Source organism: Columba livia, chromosome 5 (genome assembly GCF_036013475.1).
Source record: "Columba livia isolate bColLiv1 breed racing homer chromosome 5, bColLiv1.pat.W.v2, whole genome shotgun sequence".
In the NCBI taxonomy this organism is placed as follows: domain Eukaryota; kingdom Metazoa; phylum Chordata; class Aves; order Columbiformes; family Columbidae; genus Columba; species Columba livia.
In genome coordinates, this window is record NC_088606.1 from 56,011,198 (window position 1) to 56,033,469 (window position 22,272).

The following is a 22,272-nucleotide window of genomic DNA, read 5'->3' on the forward strand; positions in this document are numbered from 1 at the left end:
AGTTGAACAGAACAAAAAGAATCAAAAAGTTACCCCACCTTCCCAAGTGGAGGGTGCAAAATTTTCTCTCCGAATTCTGAATTTCAGAGGAAGTTATTTGCTTCTCCATTTGTAGAGGATAACAAAATAGCAATTCAACCACAGAAAACACTTTACTGGGAAGAATATTTAAGATTTATTCCAGTTTCAGAGACATTATTAATTTCAAAATGATACTTTGGATCAAAAAAAACAGTGGCTTATGTTTCTGTGCCAAATCACCTGATGTTGACTGTCCAGCCAGTTCAGGTTTCATTTTGTTTGTTTTCTTGTGGTAAATATTCCTCTGCAATCCTACTTCTTTGCACAGGTGGCACCTCTGCGGCAAGGCACCCAGGACCCTCATATTTGGTGACTGTTATGGGTGCTCACCAACACTGCTTTTCTGAGTGACACAGTGCAGGGAGGAAATGTAGTCTTAAAGTTATTAAACCAGTTAATCATTAACACACGTAACAGAGAAAGCTTCCCTGGCTTGAAAAATGCCTTTCTCACAACTGATTGCAGAAAGCCTAACTTGAATGATGAGAGTAAGGTGGTGTTCCAGCCAAGAAAGTTGCAAGCATTTTCAATGAGATTATTTGAGCAGATTCACCAGTCTACAAGAGTCACCACCTTAGAAATACATCCGCCAGCTGCATCCAATAAAAACTTTAACACAAAATCTAGAAAACGGAACAAACAAAACCAGAACCATCTATTTGCCATTAGAGCAGAGCCAAGCACAGGGATCTGTGTTTGAAGTTTTCAAGGCTTTTCCTGACACACTGAGAGATACTTGCACAGAAGACAGACATATACCTGTCATACACATGCAGTCTCGAAGCTCAGAGAGATTGATGGACAATATATTGGCGACTTAGCTAGTTTTCGGTTACTGCAAGCACTTCATTTAGAGCATAAATTAAGGTGCTAACAAAGAGGGATTTTGGCCCTGAGTTTCTACGCTGTGCAGATCATGAGACAAGAACAAAACTATCCCGAGAAACAAAGAGACAAGTTACCCTCCCTGCTTCTGTGGCCAGTGGGGTGAAAGGCTGATCTCCAGGGCAAAGCTAGAGCACCCTCCTGTAATGTCTACTAAGCAGTTTGCTGTCCATTAGCTTCTGTTGGAAAAGGCTCCCGTGTTACAGCAGCAACTCAGGAGAAGCTTGAAGAGCTCCTGAAGAATTGCCCATGGGGTATTACTGCATCACTGTGGAGACACCACCAAACAATACAGAGCAAGAAGGCTCTCAGGTGCCCTGAAAACTGAGCAGACAGTCCCTGCAAGAGCATCACCAAGGGGCCTTATTTTACATGAGAAGAGGGGCTGGTTTTATATATTTTCACTGCAGAGCCAGAGAATAAAGGTGCACAAGTGGCTTACAACTAGTTCTGGTACGTATTTTAGCTCTACATTCGAGGTTGGTTTCTGCATATTTAAAAAAAAAAAAAATCCATAATGTTAAAACCACAGAAGCAACCATACTTATACAACCTGCACATTCACAGGAAAAAGCCATGGCCTTCCTCTTACCCAGCAAAGCCGTCACGTTCTTTTTCTCTTTCAAATTGGTCTCCACAGAGGTGGTTGGTCAGTGATGTGCACTGATTTCATATCTGTCAAACACCACTTAAAAACAGCACTCCATAAGCTACTGAATTCAAACCTCAAACACCAACTTCTGCATGAAAGGCACAAAAAAGGTACTCCCTTCAAAACTCACTCTCAAATACTTTCCAAACTTATTAGTGTAAAATTAACCCACCTGTGTAGAGAAGCACAGGCTGTGCTTGTCAGCACAAAACAGCAGTGGAATGGGAGCAATAAATAAACACAGCAGAAGAAATGACAGAGAAAAGCTGTCCTGCTTGCAGTCAAGTCAATACCAAAAATCCCAACAAGAAGCAGTGTTGTGCCTTACATCAGCAGCTGGAAGCTCTGTGCAATAATCTTACTGTCCCTGTGCCTTCCTGTGCAGCTTCGTAAAGAAAAGACATTCCCAGCGCGTTCCTTACACAGTGTATCTCTTATCTTCTCACTGGAAACACAAGAAAATTAATTGTGACCAGATCCTGTGCTGTAACATTGATCATATTTCAGCAAAACTGATAAAGAAAAGTGTTACATAACAGTCTTCATTCCAGACACTTAAATCTGCAGCTTCAAATCCACTTTATGCACTTTCAGTCACATAAAACACTTTCCCCTAGAAGAAAACTGAAAATGGTAGAAAAAGGCAATGTATTCTAACTGGCCCATTTAACAAATGAAACATTAACTTTCTGCTTGGTGTAAAGTGACAGCTGGCTTATTAGAGCTGACACTGATCCTCCTGAGAGGATTTCAGTGAGCAAGTTGCACAGGTGAAGGTCAAAGTAGCAAAGGATTTAAATGAAGAGAGGAAGGAAGCGGCTTCCTCCTAGGAACAGAAAGTAGCAAACAAAGAAGTTGTTCCTAATGCAGTTCTCCTTGGTTAGAAATACCGTACTTGCAAAATGCTCTGTTCTCAAGAAATGCCTCCAAGACACTTTATTTTTTAGATCTAGTCACCAGCTCTGTGTGCTGCAGGCATGAGTCCCAGTGCAGGTCTTGGCTACAGGAAAGGCTCCTTGAACACAGTCTGTGCCATGTTACTGCCTGACTTACGCAGTATCAAAGGCAACACATGTAATATTCTTACTTATAAATCATACAGCTCTTTTGACTTGTGTGAGAAGGATAATTAACATGTGATGATCCATGTTTTAAAGTGAATAATAAGACAAACACAGCCGTACTGTTTCAGTGAGGTTTAAGTCCCCCAACAGGCACACGCAGCTGGCTGGAGGGAGCTGAACGCATTCTCTGGCTGCCCTCAGCAAACCTTCAACACCCCACAGGAATTAAGAGAATATCCAAAAGATTATCTGTTTTAGCCAAGGTTTGTTTAGCTCTCCTACTTTTGCCTCCCTGGGTCTGGCCCAGGCCATGGCCTCCCTGCAGCACCAGGACCTCAGCAGCTAGTGCCCTGCAGAAAAGCTGAAAGAAGTTTGCATCCTTATGAGGAAAGACACAGAGCTGGTGACAGAGGCTGTAGGTCTGGTGCACAGCTCTGGAAAGAGATGGGGATTTGAGCCCTGACAGCATACGAAGTCCTGCCTCAGGCAAGATGCACCATTTTGTTTTGGCAAAGCCCTAAAGGGAGACGGACTCCATGCTGCCCCAATGGTGTGATTTTTTCTTCCTTTTCATAAAATAAAGCAACAGATTTTTATTAACCCTGACTCGGTTGCACAGAGAAAAGCAGCATATCTGTGTCCCAGCTAATGCACATAGTCAAATCAAGGACCTGTGTTGCTGGTGCACATGCACTCGACCTGGGCAGCTGGGCAGCCTGGCGTGGGCAATGCAGATGGTTCTTGGCCAGCCTTGCACTGTGCCTCAACTCCAGGGTAAGCCAGGTGTGACTTCCAAAATTTATGGATGCTTCAACTGGGCAAATACCAAATGACTTTGGTGTGAGCCATGCCTCATGAACCCCCATGACCAGGCATTTGTTACGTGTTTCACACCTTAAGAAAGCAGAAGCACAGCTGAAGGCGCTGAGGCCAACCTTGGCCAGCACATCCCCCTCTGGAAATTTCTTACTCCAAGTATCTCGGCTCCCTTCTAGCACTAGTTTTAACTCTTTCCTGGCCAAGAATCCAAAAAGTATCAGAGTGAGCAGTTTCTAGCTATCAGTGACCTATCACCATATGGGAGTTTCATGTTTCCCTAACAATTTTTGAAGTCAGTGAGGTGGATTTAGGTTTGCAGGGAGAGGTCCCTAAACTAAATCTGATGAGCACCAGTACCTCTAGTTTTAATCTCTATGCTTTCCAAACACACTTGTATGATACAAGATCACAGATTTTATTTTTCCTTCATGTAGATACCACTTATGTAAAACTATAAGGGGCTATCCTGGCCAAAGACAAATTAACATGGCTCCACTGACTATATTAGGGCTCTGCCAGGGTACACAGCCTGGGGACATGAGCCTACAAAACCAGCATCATTTCTCTCAAAGTAGCTTTTCACTGGTGTCTGACCAAGTCTGACCAAACATTTTTCTTGGTAACTCTGTTTTGTTGCAATTTCGATGAGTTATCATTCTGGTATTGCAAATGGCCATGTGCGGCTCCATGTGAGAGAGCAATCAGGACCACAAAAACCAGATGGTTGTCATTTGATCTAACTGGGGACAAAGGCCCAAAACTGAGCATTTTTGAGAAAAAAAAATGTCAATGTCTGAAGTGCATCAGGCAAGAAACTTGGTCTGTTGAATGCTGTGGTCACTTTTCAAAGCTAGACATCGTAAACTGAGCAGTACTTGACCCTTTTCCTCCTAAACACAAAGAGAAGGAAGTGAGATGGATTATTACATAGTTTCTCTGCAATCAGGGGAAGAGACTGAGGGGAGACCTCATCATGGCTACAGCTACCTTACAAGGGGAGGAGGAGGGACAAGTGCTGATCTCTTCTCTCTGGTGACCAATGACAGAACTCAAGGGAATGGCAGGGGAGGTTTAGGTTGGACATTAGGAAAAGGTTCTTCACCCAGAGTGTGGTGGAGCACTGGAACAGGCTCCCCGGGGAGGTGTCACAGCCCCAAGCCTGACAGTGTTCAAGAAGAGACTGGACAACACTCTCAGACACATAGTGTGAACTGTGGGGTTGCCATATGCGGAAACAGGAGTGGGACTCAATGATCCTTGCGGGTCCCTTCCAGCTCAGGACATTCTATGATTCTATGATGCCCATTTAGGCCACCAGATGTGGCACCGTGGTCCTGCATACCCACAGAAGCTCACACAGGCATACTATTTACATTTAATACAGACCATCTACTCAATAAACTTGCTGAGGTAGAAATGAACTAATAACTAGCTCTAATCTCTTTTAAAGGTCACAAGCCTGCTAAAATGTTTTCAACGCATTTTCAAGCATGACCCTACCCAAAACCTGTAGAACTCTTTCCTTCTACTGGGTTCCCAGCACCAGGTGCTTTCCCTCCATGCAGAGCTTCACCTGCTGAAGTTCAGGCCTTCCCAGGGCTTTTTCTTTGGACTTTGATGTCTGTAGAGTGAGCACCTTCCACCAGACAATCTGTTCCATGCTACCTTCCACTCCATCAGTATCTCCAGATAGAGACTTAGAGTCCAGAAAACACAGGCAAGTAACAGAGAAACAGCTGAGCCACTTGCAACTTAGCACAATCCGTTTAGAAGTCCAATTAGAAAAGTTACGGTTAATCGCTACTCAGGAGGGAGGGAGAGAGAGGCAAAGAAGAAATCTCCTTGCTTAAGAGATAAGGACAACAGTATCTAATCCCAGCTGAAGTTTTTCCCTTTGTGCCTAAGAGAAGTTCATTCCATTGGGTCCTCTGTGCAGCTCTCCCAAACCAATCTAGCTTTCATGTGATGATCTACATTACCCAAAGACAGCCTTCCAGCAATCAGGGAGAGACCACAGGTACTCATCCTCTGAATTTCCTTTTAGACAGTGCTGCCACCTCTGAGACTCTCAGGGACCCCTCTGAAGGGTTATGAGACCCCCTACACCACAAGACATTTCAATATGGACCAGTGCCACCTATTTTATGGCCCATTAAGACCAGAGAGCCACCTGGGGAGATGACTGAAGAATGAAGAATTGAGTTAATTGGGCCAGGTACACAGGAGGTAAAAGAAAGTTGGCACATGGTAATTCATGTTACTCTAGCTGATTACACTGGTAGTAAACCTTGCACTCCAAGACCACATTTGCTTTCCAAGCCCAAGAAAAATATGTGCTTCCTCCTGTATTCATTAAGTCAGCATGAAGACTGGTACTCAACTCCTTAAAAAGAAAGAGCTTCCCATGGCTATGCCATCCCATATGTGCCTTTCCAGCAACTTGCTTCAAGCCCATTTTCTTTTCTCTTTCATCACCCAAGCTTTCTGCCAGAGCTGACACATTAAGAATTTGGCATTCAAAAAACATACGGAAAAAAAAGGGGAATGGGGAAAAAAAGCACCTGCACACAGAGTGATGGTTGTAAAGAGAGCAAGAGCAATGTCAGTGCCCTTTGGAAAAGGAATTTACGCAGGCCAAAGGATGACTGCCAATAAATACTAGTACCCTTTATTAGACACTGCATGTCTTAACCCCATTTCCCTTAATGCTTTAGTACACATTTTACATTGTGCAACACTTATGGGGATTTAAAGCCACCTCAAAGAATACAATAGTGTATAAAATAAGAAAATAAAAAATTTTATTTCCTCTTTACAAAAGAGGAGGAAACAAACTAGTGAGGATAATGAAGTGCTAAAAATCTATTTTTCAGTCTTCCAAGTATCCTTCCTACATACAGTCATGTAGACCTAACAAATCCATGAAATATTTCATTTTAGTCTCCTCCTACATGTGTAGCACAATTTTGACTTCCAACACAGTGCATAGGTTTCTTGGTGAGATTTTCAGCAAACAAATTAAAACCAAGCTGCCTAAGAACTGGAGTTCTGCAACATGAAACTGCAGAGATTTTTTAAGTGAATATTATACTCCTATGCCAACCAATTCCTGTGAGACTCATCAGATATTCTTATCCAATGTATTTATATTGTGAAAATTAAAGTAGAGCTTACGTTATTCTAGCATCTATCAGTCTTGACTTCATGCTTCATTTATTTAAAGAGAGGAGGGAAAGAAAAAGCAGATAATAAAAAGGTTTTCATGAAAATGGCCCTGATTTAGGAGAAACCTGGTACAACTGTCTTTATACACTGCTGACATACTTCCACACCACATCTGGAGGTAAATACCTTAAACAAAAACATAGATACACCATTACAGCTTTTTTCAGTCTGTCTGTAGAAACTGCCACATGTGCAACTGAGAAAAAGTATCTAACCTAATAATAGCTTTTCCTTTCCAAGAGGAAATATTTGTATCAGTGTAAGTAAGTTTTAGAAATACAGAAATAAGTGCCTAAAGGCTGAGCTATGTTCACTTCTCACTGACCGGAGATAGTATGGTTCACATAGATGAAGATATCATTCAAAATAATGATACAAAAATATACACTAAGATACGGAAACACAAGTCTTGAACTGCAGAAGAAAACATTCTGAAAAACTGTGTTATCTCATACACATTTACCTCCTTTTTACGTTCAAAGCATACGAAAGTTCCAGTCCAAAATACATTGACAAAAAAAGTTGCTCAGTCGCCTGAACATCCCATTTAACACACTCACTGTTCTTACAGAGGGTCGGTATGGATTTAATCTCACAGGCGGCTCAGAAGACTACGAACAAATATTATCACCTGGTAATAATTACCATTTGTTCTCATTTTCCTTCTGTATATACTGACAAATATGCCCTTTTTTTTTTTTTTTCTTCTTTTTCAACTGAAGCAGCCAATTACCTGCTGTGCTTTGTAAGCTCCCATCCACACTCCCCAGGAAACGGATAACTTGCCATGCAGCACAGTGGGGAGAGCTCGCTCGGATGCAAAATAATTCTGAACTTACTCAAGCGAAGTCTCTCCGTTGCATTTGCAGGCTGAGCTATGTGTTAACTGTATTTATTCACCACTGAAAGACTATACTTCACAGTTATAACCCTGGCAAATACTGAGCATTTAAATAACTCTACTTTTGCTTAGCCGCACAAAGGGGTTTTATTCTTCTACCACAGCTGTACACAAAGAATAGAGTGCCATTTCAAATCAAAACTCCTGAAGTTACTACTTACCAGCTTGCGATTATATATTCAGTAAGCCCGATGAGCTGAAAAGATTTTGTTGCGGAAGATAAAAGTTACAAAAAAAACAGGCAAAGTTAACAAAAATGCAGGGAAACTAGCTTAAATCCTCTCTTCATTCATCTACTTAAATGTTCCTGAAGACTAAAAAGGACCTTAAAGAAAGTGCTCTCAGCAAAGACTACATCCTCTTGTCAGTCAAACCCTGCATAGTTTCAGCTAGGCATCCGTCCAAAAAGACATGGAATTATTCTATTTTTGTCTCCCAGCGCAAGTGGAAACATTTTTACAGATTTGTGGTGAGGATTTCAATTTTGTAGTGGTCAGCTAGTAGAGGAATGTAATTAAAGACCACGTTAAACATAAGATCATCCACAAAGAAGGAACTAGATAAATTTGCAAATAAATAAATAACAATTCCATTACAGCAAAGTCTGATATAGAAGCACAAATGAAGTCTGATGTAGAAGCACAATAAAAAGTTTCAACGAGGTTAAAAATCCAGATGTGGTTTACTGGAAGAAAGCTGTAAAAAACTTTTGTGTTTTTAAATGTTACTGTTGTCAGGACACAAAACACAACGTGTTTTCCATAAAGGTAGGCTTAGCCTTTTTAATTAAATAATTTTAGCAAAAAAAATATATATATATATTTACATGGAAAACTAAACATTTGTTTTACCACCCATGTTATATCTGGTATGTTAATGTTTTTATTCAACACAGGTGTTTCCTTAGAAGTACTTCACATCTTTGCCTATTGCTGATTTATAAAATAAACTAAACCTCTGACTTTGTAAAGTAGGAAAACACCTTGGAAATTATATGTTTCTCTTCTGTCACATTTAATTTTTATTCTTCTTATATCAGTAAGACAGTATGGTTATTTCCTGTGTATATTCACTCTGGAAGCTGACACTGAAATGCAATGTACATCTCTACTGATCCCTTGAGCTCTCCAGATACATGACTTTCCTCACAAGGGAAGCTTTCAGTTCAATTCCCCAAAACCCTGACATCATCGAGGAGGCTGAACTTTTGTCCCTACTGCCTTCCTTCTCTGGTCCAGCTTCCTCACCCATTGCCCCTTTCAGGCTTGCTTGTCATTCTGCTCCCATCAGTCCCCCTTTGATATCCTGCATTGCTGTCCTTTTCCCCTACTCACTAATAGCTCTTTTTTAGTTGTCTTTGTAGCTCTACATTCCTCTCTCCTGGTTCTGCTCACCGAGTGACCACCCTACCCCACTGGTCAGTCTTAGGGCTTCTCCAGCCACCACTGCATGCTGGGCTGCCTTCCAAAATACTCCTTCAGTGTAGAAAGCTCTCTCTGACCTAGTCCATGAAGTAAGCTGTTGCTGGCTGTCATCATCCTTCAGGTCAAAGACTTCATCGAGATGCACTAGAAGACAATAGTCAATCGTAACAGTAAGTGTTGTGGGGAACAAACAGTGCCTTTTTAACAGAGAACAAAAGAAGCACTCACTGTCCCCTGTTTCCCGGGTTCTCCATACTTACACGTTGCTTCTTTGCTCTGATGTTTCAAGTTTCGTTACAGTGTGAATGTACTTGGGATAGGAAATATCTCTTGCTACATTTTGAATTGGTCTCTAGTATAACAGAATCCAGTCTTTTTATGCTGCTGGACATTGCAAAACAAGCAAGGAATAAGCTCTTTCTTTAACATCTTGCTACTTATTTCCTTCTTCCTCAAATCACAGCTCTTAAAAGATGTAGCTTCAGCTGAATGAAGAGATTCATTTTAATTTCAGGGATGGAAAAGAGAGAGAAAAAACCCTCTGTGCAGATGAGTGCACATTGCAGACGGGTGCACACACATTACCAGACAAACCAACATGCTACTAGAGCTTCAGCAGGACAAGAAACTTGCTTCCCTTTGAAACATCTCAGGAACATTACTACACAGGTTTCCCTGACCAGGAACATGACATCATCCCATCCTTTAATTCTCAGGTTTGCTGAGAGTGGGCCAAGAAAATGTGAAGGAGAGGAGCATGAGCTGGGACATGGGGATGGGGGCAGAAGGGCAAAAGGAAGACCTATACTGCTAAGGTACAGATCTGATTAGATTACATTTAGGGAGGCAGGATAAGGATAAGGCGGGATTATCTTTACCAAACTTGTCAGCCCTTTTCTTGACTACACAGGAGTTTAATTTCTCCATTTAACTCTTAATTACAAAGATCTGACCTAGTGGCCTTCTATGATGGAGTGACTACATCAGTGGACAAAGAAAGATGTCACCTACCTGGACTTCTGTAAAGACTTTGACACAGTCCCCCACAACATCCTTCTCTCTAAATTGGAAAGGTATGGATTGATGGGTGGACTGTTTGATGGATGAGGGACTGGCTGGATGGTTGCACCCAGAGAGTAGTCACCAATGGCATGATGTCTGGATGGACACCGGTAACAAGTCATATCCCTCAAGGGTCTGTACTGAGACCAGTACTGTTTAGTATCTTCATCAATGACATAGACAGTGGGATTGGGTGTACCCTGAGCAAGTTTGCGAATGACTCAAAGCTGAATGATGCAGCTGACATGCCTGAGGAACAGGATGCCATGCAGAACAACCTGGACAAGCTCAAGAAGTGGGCCTGTGTAAACCTCTTGAGGTTCAATAAGGCCAAATGCAAGGTGCTACACCAGGGCTGGAGCAACTGGTGGATGAAAGACTGGACATGAGCCAGCAATGAGCACTCATAGCCCAGAAAGCTATTCATACCTTGGGCTGCATCAAAAGGAGCATGGCCAGCAGGTTGAGGGGGGAGATTCTGTCCCTCCACTCTGCTCTGGTGAGACCCCACCCAGAGTCCTATGTCCAGCTCTGGAGCCCTCAGTGCAGGAAAGACATGGACCTATTGGAGAGGGGCCAGTGGAGGGATATGAAAAGGAACAGAGGGATGAAACAGCTCTGCTATGAGGAAAGTTTGAGAGAGTTGGGGTTGTTCAGCCTGGAAAAGAGAAGGCTCTGGTGAGAGTTTATTGTGGCTTCACTTAAAAGGGGCCTACAAGAAAGACACAGACAGACTTTTTCGCGGGGCCTTGTACAGCAGGACAAGAGGTCACGGTTTCACACTAGATGGGACTTTCAGGCTAGACATCGGGAAGAAAGTTTTTACAATGAGGGTGATGAAATACTGGAACAGGTTGCCCAAAGAGGTGGTAGATGCCCCAACCCTGGAAACATTCCAGGCCAGGCTGGACAGGGATATGAACAACCTGATCTAGTTCATGTCCCTGCTCATTGCAGTGGGGGTGGACTAGATGACGTTTGAAGATCACTTCCAATCCAAACTATTCCGTGATTCTATGATTCTATATTCCCTGGTAATCCTTCACCCATTGCCCTTGCCACAGTTAGATAAGCATTTTACCTCAGGTAGTGCCGCACTGGTACCCAGAAACCATAATAATTTTTAACACCATTTTTCACTCAGAGTTTCTGAATAATGACAGCTTCATCCATCCCCAAGCCTGAGTATATCTGCCCTGCCTGCTGCCTCCTGATGGGTTATTCCCATTTCTCTTCTCATGAGGAGGCATTTGAGTGCAACCCTTAGTTCAATAGCCTGGCAGCCCCTCCCACAGTAAAAACATGGCAATTTTTACAGCTTCCCTCTCCTTGGGTGGCCTTTCTTATGGACCCAACCACAACTCCATCTGCACCACTTGAACCTGGAGTGGCTGGGGAGAGGAATGCACCTTCCAACCTGGGCCAGCAGAGAGGGTTTGGTTTTTGTTGTGCCTACCTAAATGCAGTGCCAGTTCTAAAAGGATGAACAGCGCCTTTAGGATGAGCGAAATACTATGATTTAGGGAGTTTGTCATTTACTAAAAGATCTGTACATTTATGTGCTCAGTGCAGCTCCCAAGTAAAATAAGACTCAAGGTGACATAATCCAGAAATGAAGGCTCTCAAACCCTGTCTTGCTCACAACAGGGAGCAGCCTGCCAGCATTTCCTTCTCTCCACAGGGGACAACTCAAAACAGACCACTGACACTGATACAGATAGTTGTTAAACTCCGCTGCCATGACCTAATATTGAACACAATTCCTAACCTTTCTGATATCCAAAGTTTAGAAAAATAGTTGAGGCTTTGCACATATACCGTTATTAATGTCTAATTAATACTACATTTCTGACTGCTGGCTGTCAGCCACTGTTACACCAGTATGACACTGACTTTTAACATGGAGATACTTTATGATACCTATTGCTTAACTGTCTTGTTGTAAAATTGCTTGGTCCCCAAAATCCATCCATTTTCAGGAGTTTCTGAGAGACAAAAAGCTCTGGATTAAGAATACTGTTCCATTATTGGTCAGAGTGTTAATTTCCTTCCTGTGATACCAGGCTGCTTATCATTTTTGACAACACTTTTAATTGCTCTTGCAACCCCACAGCTTTTTTCATAGATGCTGTCAAGATTATTTTAACTAAAATAATATCTATACAGAGGTTAATGAAAACGGAGAAAAAAATCCAGCAGGAGTTTGTCACCTGCCACTCTTCATTAGTAGGTTCATAAGAAGCCAAATTCCCACAGTTCCCACGACTCGTGGAGACCAAGTGGGACAGGGAAATCATGCCTGGACGGCTTCCATAGAGCTATGGCTCCAGCTCACACACTTTGCCATGCAGATCCAGAGCCCTTTCCACAGAGTCTCCCTTAGACAAAGCCCTCAGTATTCAGCCCATTCTCGCCATTCTCCTCAGAAATACCAATGACCATAGGCATATAAAATTCCCCTTGTTATGTCAAATGCTACTTTCATAGCACCATAGGCATAACCTGGGATCACCTTTGCCATATCAAAGACAAGACATTTTAGTATCAAGGAATGTGTGTCTTCTTATATGTTTTAAAAACAATGAAATGATACCACAAGTGGGAACCAAATGCTTCCAAGAGTAAATGCACTCAGATTCATCCACTACAGTTTTTTTTTAAAGCAGACTAGTTTCTGCTTTAAATAAGTCCTGCATATAATTAGACAAATCAAGATCTATTGAACAATATTTTTCTTTTTTCAGTTAGCAACCCTTACTTAGTACTAAACCATATCTCTGCAAACTGTTAATCTAGGAAATTACAGGCTTTCACTCAAGCCAGCTCAGTGTGTTTCTATGTGTGGTTACAGTCCTCAGAGTTTGCAGGCTGTTTCAGTAAAGCTTCTTGCAGTAATGCTTGGGAGTGTATAGCTCACTTGTTACTAATTCTTCCTCCATTATAAATATCACTTACTCTTTGTGTATCTTTCCGTGTGTGTAGGTGACAATAGGCACAATAGTCACCTTCTGCAATGCAAAGCAACACCTTTGAAGCCAGTTGGCTGCAACTGCAGACTCCTCTTTTAGCCAAACCACTTGTTTTTTCTGTGCTCTTTCTGTCCCATGATCAGATTACCATTACCAGTTGCTTTTTATTTGAAAAAACCATCACCTGCCCAGACAACCCACCTCTGTGCTGTGAATGCACACCCATACCCATTGAAGAGAAACTGCAAAGTCCATATCTCTGTACGAGCAGCAGAACTACCAAGCATTATTTTCCTATAGATTTCCATGCTGTTTATTATATTAGTATTTAATCTCAGTTCCTTACCATACTACACCCATTGTGGCTCCCCAGCTTCCTTCTGCCAGACTCCTCCAGCTCATCTCCAGCTCACAGTGACTGGTAGTTTCTACAAAAGATACCAACTAATTCTTCACCTTTTCCTTCACAGGAAACCACCTGGATGCTGATTTTGATAACACCTGTGGATCTCAGTATCTATGAGGTATCAGGATTTTACAGAATTTCCCAGTTACATGGCTGTCAGACATGTCCTACTCCTGCTGTAATGTGACCATCCCAATGTGAGGATGCTGAGTCTGACTGACAAAAACTCATTTCCACTCTGGAAAGCAGAGCTCTGAATGTCACGACATAACACAGGACAGCTGGTTGAAACTTAGAGGCTTACTATTGTGTTACATACTGGTCATGTAAAAAACATGCAGTTGTTAAATAAATTATGTAGTAGTACAAAAAAAAAAAAAAACCCTGAGAAACAAACTAGAAAAAATCCTTTGTGAGGTCAACATTTCTGCTCTTCATCAAGCAGAGACATAAAACCAAGAGCCTACTGCAAATAAGGAAAAAATCAGTATGCGCAGGCATTATCAGAGATACTTTCATGGAAAGTTTGCCCAAATGACTGGCTCACATTGCATCTGAAAATGTTGTATTCACTTCATCCTGTCTGAAAGCATGAGCATTGTTCTGTTACTGGGAACATTTTTTTAATGTAAAGTTGCCAAACATAAATCAGCCTTGAACAGGCATAATTAGAGCAAATTAGAAGATTAAAACCATGGGAACAAACTGAAATGTACAACAACTTTTCTGTAGCTGTTATTTTCTGTGGGGGAAGCAGGGGATTCTTATTCTCTCTCACTCACTCACCATTGGAGTTTTTTCTAGTAAAGGCACAGCATTGTCGCTCACTCTCAGGCTCAGATTTGCTCATGCCTTTTTTGTGACCGTGATGATGCCTCAAAGCCTTTTCTATTACCCTTTCCCATTATAAAGCTTCTTCAGCTCATAACAGTTCAGATGCTTTCTGCTGTAAGGATAAAGGAGCTCTTCACTCCTCACACACTGCAGCAATTCTGATTACTGGGAGGATATTTGAAATGTAATATTGTGAGGAGAGGTGTAATTACGTCTGTATTTGAATGGAACTATTCTAAGAGGCTTTGCAAAGGCAGACTTTCATGGCTGCTATAGGCCCTTGGGGTCAAGCAGTTCATTAGGAAATAATCAGGACCTGAAAATGGTCTGGTTGTTTTTTGGATGCTTGGCAAATTCCACCACCTTCTTGGGAATCTGGTATTAATTGTTCTCATTGTAAGTTCTCGGACTGTTCATATGCTCTGCCATTGACACCAATGCTCCTTAGTCCTCATAATGCTACCAACAGCACACTATTTTTTTTCCTGGCTGCTGGATGTGGTTGCAACCTGCAACTGCATTCACACAACAAAAACCATCCTTTCTGCTGAGCCTGGATTTCTTTTTTTCCTCTCTTTCTCATTGCATCCAATGCAATTTTAAAAGCGTGTCAAATTCTGTTAAGATTAGGGCACATTTCTTGCTCTGCACAGCTTATAGCCAGAACTGGCCTCCCAAAAACTTCGAACAGGGAAGAAGCAGAATAATCTTCCCTCTTTGAATTAAACGTTTGAATTTGAGCTCTTTCCAGTTTATCTCTTTCTATTTTACTTTCAATATAGTCTCATTTATGTGCGTTCTCAATCTCTGGTTAGCCTTGCTCTGTCCTGCTCCCGCAGCAGTGGGACTATTGGCAGTGCCTGCAGTAAGGCACACACCGCAGCCCTTGCAAAATTCCTGCTTTAGTTTGCTCCTAATCTCCTGACTAGCAAACATGAGCTTCCTTTCTCCTTTTCTGCCTTCTTCATGTGTTTATTCCAGCAACTTAATAATGTAAAAGGTGTTGTACCAGCAATGGAGAAAGCCACTGGTGTTAGGGGAAACCCAGATTTTCACTTCTCAGACCTACCCCAACAGCCCTGAGGAGGAGACGAGGTTTCTGCCTGCTCTTCTCACCCATACAAGCACTATGGCCCAAAACAAGGAGTTTAACAAGTGGTTTGCCAGTATAGGCCAAAGGCAGCTTTTCTGGAAAAAAATGCCATTTTGTCTTGTTTATGGCTGCAGCTCTCAGCCTGGATACCTCCTCCTGATGAGACCTGCTGGGTGCAGAGCTCGTTTGGAAATCTGGTCTGAGGAGTGATCAACCAGTTTTTAACATATTTTTTGGAAATACTACTGGTCATGCTCAAGGAGAGTATAACCCTCTCAACATATGTCTCAAGGGAGGAAGAGATCTGAATTTGGACTTAAAACATCCAGGCCTCTTGGGAGCACAGGCTACAGGCAGCATTGGTCAAACACAGGCTGGGAGGAGTGCCAGTAATCTCAGGGGCCATTTCTGAGGGACTTCCATGAGCCTGAGTTACAGTCTCTTGGGAACAAACAGCAGTGCACCAAACACAACCTGGAGAAATGCTACAGAAATCACGTAACTTCTACCAAGGTCAGTTTTAATGCAGCAGTTGAATGTTATGAGTCTTGGTAACCACACTCAATCATGCAAGAATGCCACGGCCACTGGAGTCCTTCCACAAAAGATGGGCAGTCTCCATGCTCAAATGTTCTCCATCACAAGACAAAATTAAGGCTGTGCCATCCAAAAAAAATAAGCTGAATGGCTAGGTGGTTCATGTGCAGAAACATCTGGGCTGGGTAGGGAATAACACACAGAAGACAGCCAGCGAGTGTCAAAAGTTCAGAGAAGCAGTAACTAAACACCATCCTATTTCAGCCCTATAGTCAAAGTTTCGACAAAGAAAAAAAAAAAAAAAAAAAAGAAAAAAAGAAAAAGACAGAGAAAATTGCAAGCCTTTTGTGCAGGAGAATTCATGAGTACATAACATTTTAGAATAAATGGTTTCCCAGTGAAGCTCCCTGTAAATCATGATCTCTTAGAAGTCAAGCTCAGAGAATAAAGTGCTAAACCCCCATACCATAGATTGCTCCAGTCATCAGGCAGGAAGGAGGAGGCCTGTGACAGTGGCAAGACATAAATACCTATAATTTCAAGGAATCAACTCTAGAACTTTTCCATGCCTCTGCCTAGCAACATGGTCTCACCAAATGGAGCCAACGAAGTTGGTGTGTGCATCAGCTATAGAAAATGCAAAGACAGCAGTCTTCTACTGGACGAAGTGGATAATATTGCTTTAAATCAAAACCTGCAATTTTAGAACTAACCATGTATCAGTCTCCTGCAAATTGCTATCAGGAAAAAAAAATGCCCTTAAGCAGAGTCACATACTCCAGTAGCCATATGCTTAGACATCCAGTAGCAAAGCAAATAACTTTTTGGCTTCTTATGACAAAGCATTGGATTGTTTTGCTAATTTTTACTCTAGGATTACAAGGCATCCTAATAAGTTTTACTTTCCCCTTTATAAATATGAAAAACGGAGTAAGAAATTGTAAATTATATTTTTAAAAAACACTGGAGGATTAAAAAATCAAATATTCTGCAACATTTGATGGTGAAGCAATATCTGTACCTTGTTCTTGGAGAATTTCAAGTAGTACAACAGCTCTTAGCAGTAACTACCATCAGAAGGAAGCCAGACAGGGGATATCAGCTGAGTTAAATTATTCTGCATGTTACCGTGTACTTGGATTTTATACTAATACAGTGTTAAAAATACATTATTTAAAATATGAGGTCACATGTGGGGAAGCTTGAGTACTCCAGCTTTTCCTTGACTTGTTATTTCACAATTCAAAATGCTGCCCTGACTTATATGCTTATATTGTACTTTGTCTATGAGGTTCTGCCTCACTGAGTACACAGTGCAGATGCCACTCAACGAACAGTATTTTATAACCCTTTAGCCCTCATGGCACTCTGTATTTCTCAAACCCTGTGTTATCACCTGTCATTTTGCTCTTGGATTTTCTTAAAGCACTCATCACTACCACATTCAAGCCCAGCACAAATCTGAAATGACAGCATGATTCTCCCTATAAGTGCTTCTCTGCCATGAGTGGAGACCCGCAGTCAGACTATTATGCAGTAATTTTGAATATTTTATTTCTTCCACCAAAGTTTGTAAGGGGGTTTTGAAGAACAAACTTTCTTTGGGGAAGATGAGTTTGATTCCAAATTCATTCTATACGGGGGTTCCTTCCTTCCTCACATTCCCAACATAGTTTTTCCTCTGGAGCTCTAGGCTGAAACACTGATTCGCTCAACACCACTATTGGCAGATTTCAGCAGAAACTCCCTCCCAGCACCCTTCAAAAGTGAACCATTGCAATTTTCTCCACCCCAGCTTCTGTGCCTGTGCTGGAACACCCTCCTTTAGCCTCCCCACTCTGTACATTAGCACATCACTGATCATTATTAAACCCTGACCACACCTCGAGATACCTACCTTTTCGATGAGGCTGCACAGTTCCTCAGCTTCCAAAGGCCAGCTGTGAAAATACTTCACGGGCTGAAATTGCGTTATTGGTATGCACTGGTTTATGGAACCAGCTCTGTGTTGATGCATTCTCTGTTCCTGTATTTATCTGTGACATTTATTAGGAAGTAACATTGCATTTGAGCCAGCAAGCCTGAAGACGTGCTTCTCTTTAAAGGTGTGTAGAAGTCCATTACTTTCCAGCAAAGCACTTGAACGTGCTTTTAATGTTATGTCCAGGGCACTGGAGTATATACTCAACTGTTTTGTTGGAATTAGATTGATTATTTCTAGAGGAGTAACGGACAGCTACCAAACGTGATTGTTCTAGTTCTTTTACATAAGGTATGCATTTTTGCAGAGGCCTACCAGGAAAACAGGTGAGGTGCATGGCACAGGCAGGACTGCGCCTTGTACTGCTCCCGTCTTCAGAGCTGTTCACCATAGTAACTCTTACTGCATCATTAGGACCCAATTAATAATTCAGTGGAGTTTTGTTACTCCACCAGTCCTGTTTTGTTTACTGGAATATCATCCCATGCATCAGCACCCATATGACTTCACGTATAAAACCTGTGGAAAAATGTAGCAGTTCACAAAGGCTGGAGGGAATTTTTTCTTCAATGCTGAAGTCCTACAAGCTCACGGTACCTTTGATTTTCTGTTTGAGAAAGTCAGCTGACCTGAGAAACTCAGCATAAACTAATCAATATCTACATCAAAGCTCTTCTACAGACCGTGGCAAAGTTCAGTTCTTGCATAGGATTACTTTGAATTTGAAACAAAACACACTGGAATTTGGGGAGGTCTTCCAAGGAGCAGCTCAGGATGTTCTGTTGCTCTTACACAATCAGGGTAAGCCCTGTTAAACTTATTCTCAAAATGGAAACACAATAAGGCTTGGTCAATACTGCAAAAAGTCTGCCAGTATCCCTCTCATGCAGGTATTATGCTAGCGGACACATGGACTGGAACACAAAACACAGCAGGATTTACCATCACAGAAATAGTGTGTAGGGGTGAAGAAAAGTTACCAAATATTTTGACTGGATCAGCTAGACAAGTGAAAATCTGAAGTCTATGGTTGTTCCATTCAATAGCAATGCTTCTTTTGCTCATGAACTTACCTTTCAGCTTCTCCATTAAAACAATTTTTAGTAGTTCTCTATTTAACAGTTAATGGTAGGAGCTTCTGCAGAAAATAGACTTATTACTAAACTATTCTGAAATAAAAATGGGAAGAATGTATTAACATCTTCATTGAGATCAATAACTTTACAAAAAATTGATGTTCCTTTAGACCATCTGCAAAACTGATAAAGGTCCAGAAAGATATTTCTACTTTTGAGTTACTTCTCTTCAGAATGAGAACAAAATCAGTTTCAACTTAACTATCAAGTGCTGTTTTATTTGCAAACAACAAAAAGTTACTCTAAATGACTCATACCTCTTGATGACTGAGTTACATCGGAGACTTTCTGTGTCTCCTATGCCCTCTAGCTTCTAGAAGATGTATTTACCAATCACTCTCTTGAGTGCGTTTGTATAGTTTTAATTTCCATGAAGTCACTAAAAACTTACTAAAATAGACAGCAAAATGCCTTCTCCTCTCTTCTTCCCAGATGTAATTTTTACCTGAGACTGAAATAAATACATTAAAATGTTAGCCTAGAATCTCATTTACCTTAAAGGCACTTAATACTTCTGTGACAATATAAATGGGCTTTATGGGTACAAATTGTATTTTTATCAATTTAACGTCCTCCATGAATGTTGTAAAGGATCTCCAGCTCACCCAAGATATGCCACCTGAATTCCAGAAACTGGATATGCCAGGCTTGAGGGGAAAAAAAAGTAAGTTGTGAGACTTATGGGATATAATTTCTTAGTCCGACTTAATTATAAAGTTAAGTAAGGTCATAGAATGGTACACAGCAGAAAGTACCCAATGTACAAATCACGGCATTTTTTAATCAGTATGCTGGAGGCTGTGCTTTGTGAAGCCCCATCAGGCTGAATTTCTGATTAGAAAACAAAGTCTGCGGAGGGAGAAGGGAGGAGGGAGTGTGCCCATTAAAAAAAAAAAAAAAAAGACAAGCCTGGTGTCCATAACTAGAGACCCTGAAGGAGAAAGGGGGCTTCTTGCACAGCTTAAGAGAGTAAATGCTGGCTGGCTGTGAGAGACAACCCAGGTTAACTTTTGTCTTGATTTATCACGAAATGCTCCTGAACTAGAAGTACTTTTTACCTGCCAAATTGATAACATCTGTAAGAGTAGAAGCTTTACCTAAATCTCACCTGCTGTACTATCAGAGTGGCAGCAGTGGCATCCTGTAAAGCATCGCTTCTCCAGATGTTGCAAAGAATATTCAAATAAGCAATAAAACTTTTGGTGTGGATAAACACTGGTGTTTACAGTGAGAGGCAAGTCTCGGGGACCTTAAAGCTACCTGGGCTGTTCTTTTCTGCGAGTGGGACACTTTGTTGACCTGTGCTACCTAGAGACAGGACACAGTGCTGAGACTTCTAGTTAGCAGCACTGCAGCTGTAGGTGCTGTTGTTATAAGGTTGTATCCCATCATCTTTCAGAAAGTCGCTGGAATAACTGAATAGGGAAACTAACCCTATCAAGAACTTCAGTCACAAAGACATTTCAGTTACTTAAGTACTAAATGCATGGGGTTTTAAAATGCACAATTATAAAACCATTGCTTCAGTACCTGAGGAGCAACACATACCCTGTTTCCCCAGAAATAAGACCTACCTTGAAAACAAGCCCTGGCACGATTTTTCAGGATTTTTGAGGAAGCCCAAAATATAAGCCTTACTCCAAAAATAAATTCTAGTTACCGTTCATAAAAAAGTCAATTTAAATAGTGTTCAGGCAGCTATACGTGTAAAAAAGTAAGCATCTTTTGGAGCAAAAATTATATAAAACGCTGTCCTATTTTTGGGAAAACAGGGTAGCTCTGCCACCGTCTAGTGGGAAAAAGGTACAATATAGACATTTTGCCTTTTCTGAGAACCTTAGGAAAAAAGAACCAAAAGGCAGCTTCAGATAATGCAAGCAAAACTTTTGCACCTTGAGGTGTATAACCTCACCAGGAAAAAACTTGAAATAGAAGCAGGAAATGCATGAAGTTTATGAAAAATTCTTTGACTTCACTGTCAATATACGTAAAGTGATTCAAATGGCTTGGTCTCTGATCTGCTTATATGTAAGTCTTTTAAATGAAAATTAAGGCGGTTTTCATTTAAACTCCAATTCCAGCATCTGGAGGTCAGATCTATTTCCTTTTTCCATTTAATACTCTGCTTCTGTTACATTAAAGACACAAATCAATATTAATTTTCATAACTAATTTAACACTTGGATAGTGCCTTTAACTATAAAACGATAAACAAGAATTTTTCAGTCTAGGAGGAAAGGACTGCATTAAGACTAAAAACCTTGCTTGGAAAGTATACACACACTCAAAAACGTCACCAGCATCATTGTCGTCAGCCTCAGTAGGAGGACTGACATGCTAAAAAGCACCTCTAAGCTGCTGAGTCTCTTCCATAGACAAAATCTGCCTGTCCCCATGAAAGTCACTGCACTGCTGCTGTCATCCTTCCTCCAATGCACTTGTTTGGGATTCACTTGCAGTAACAGGCCATTCCTGCCCACTAGTAATAATAACTATGATGTTGTTCAATATAAAAACACAGTTATATCATGAGCTAAAAATGGAAATATAAACTATCTATGTAACTATTTTAGGAACATATGCTAATTAGAATTATTGGCTCCTTCCACTACAGGAGACAGTGAAGACCTATAGCAGCCTTTCGAGCTTGTCAGCAGAATAATGGGCGAATTAATGTCATTGATATAATTGATTTGGACTTTCAAAGTGTTTGCAAAGCTACAAAAAGGCTATAAAGGCTCCACAGAGCCATAGGATGAAGCTCTTTCATGGAGCAGAAATGGCCTGAGAGGAAGCAAACCAAAAGTAGGCAAAATATCCGGTTTTCTAAACAGCAAAAGAAAAGTCTTATGATGATGATTTATGACTTGTAGCAAAGCTCTGCAGGAAGGCAGCTGACTGTGCAACAAACACAGGTCAGTGGGACCTACCAAGATGGGGACAGCTGAGGTCCCTGGCTGTCTCCATTGGCTGTGGGAGAGGAGGAGGAGGCACCATCCAGCATGCCCAGCACCACAGCTGCTCCCATGCGGGGAAACGGGAGCTGATGAGAGGCAGCTCAGCAGTGCATTGATGCTCCCCCTCCTGCCATGGCAGCGCTGGCATCTCAGGAGACATGGTAGGCCAGGCAGTGGGGAAACATCTCAGCCGGAGGCCAAGGCTGGGGCTCCAGCCTGGAGGAGCAGAAGTTGTCAATCCCACTT

General features: G+C 41.5%; 1 protein-coding gene across 4 annotated transcripts in view; it reads right to left on the reverse strand.

The window, feature by feature from the left end:
• INSC (INSC spindle orientation adaptor protein) overlaps positions 1-8,006 on the reverse strand; it is a 146,072-nt gene extending 138,066 nt beyond the window's left edge. Inside the window, exon 1 of one of the 4 annotated variants that reach the window (XM_021300265.2) lies at positions 7,789-8,006. The gene's annotated coding sequence lies outside the window, so the exon portion shown is untranslated. Of the gene's footprint in view, positions 1-1,558; positions 1,705-1,946; positions 2,083-7,788 lie in introns of those variants that run through there. The other 3 variants (XM_021300275.2, XM_005499276.4, XM_065065266.1) reach the window with 3 other exon arrangements.
• Between the last annotated feature and the right edge of the window lie 14,266 nt (positions 8,007-22,272).